Here is a 1,064-nt window from a genome sequence, read left to right as displayed (position 1 = left end):
AGTCCAGCAAACAAGTGATCTGCTTCAAATAAAGTTGCTCCTTCACTCTTCCTGGCAGAGTCCAAGCTGCTGTGTTCTTAAGTCTTCTCCTCCATTACATCTGTTAAGACAATACCAAACAAGGCACAATCAAAAGCTGTCTGTGTAGGTTCTCAGTCATTTAATCCAAAAATAGTTACATCGAGGGCAACTGGACAACGTAGGTTTTATTGAAGACGTTTCACCTTTCATCCAAGAGGGTTAGGAGAAGTGAAACGTCTTCAATAAAACCTACGTTGTCCAGTTGCCCTCGATGTAACTATTTTTGGATTAAATGACTGAGAACCTACACAGACAGCTTTTGATTGTGCCTTGTTTGCTATTGTCTTAACAGATGTAATGGAGGAGAAGACTTGAGAACACAGCAGCTTGGACTCTGCCAGGAAGAGTGAAGGAGCAACTTTATTTGAAGCAGATCACTTCTTTGCTGGACTTGTAAGTATTTTACTAAAACTTCTTGGCAACAGGCTCACTTTTTGGCAACAGAGGTTTTTTTTGTACTTTTGTAGCCCTTGCACTTTCATTGTTAGATACTTAACACACTTTCACCTTTCAGGGGGAACATATTTTTTGTCCCCTTAGTATTTATTGTTGGCAATTGTACTTTCATTGTGATCTGTATTTGATTGTTGTAAACCTTCCTGAATAAAGAAAGTTGTTGGAATATTTTGTGTTCTACATTTATTTCCAGAAATTGAGCAAAAAAGGAGAAAATATGAATGGGGTTTCTCATAGTCTTTTAGGCTGTGCATTGTCAAAGTCAAGGTTATGGTATAGGTATAAAAAAAAATTAAGTTTAATTTTTTTTGTTTCTTTTTTAAAGTTTTAGTTTGTTTTGTAAAAAATTAAAAAACCCAACCAGAATAACCAACAGCACAACAACTTTTTACTCTTAATAGCAAAAAGCTAAATTTGCAAAACATGCATTCAATCACAAAGGCCATAGATACACATTTAAAACAATACATGTCAGATTCCATACTCACACTACTTCTGTCACCCATCTGCTCACAGGATTCAAAGGT

Source organism: Cynoglossus semilaevis, chromosome 12, assembly GCF_000523025.1.
Source record: "Cynoglossus semilaevis isolate Cse_v1.0 chromosome 12, Cse_v1.0, whole genome shotgun sequence".
NCBI lineage: Eukaryota > Metazoa > Chordata > Actinopteri > Pleuronectiformes > Cynoglossidae > Cynoglossus > Cynoglossus semilaevis.
This window is presented reverse-complemented; position numbering follows the sequence as displayed.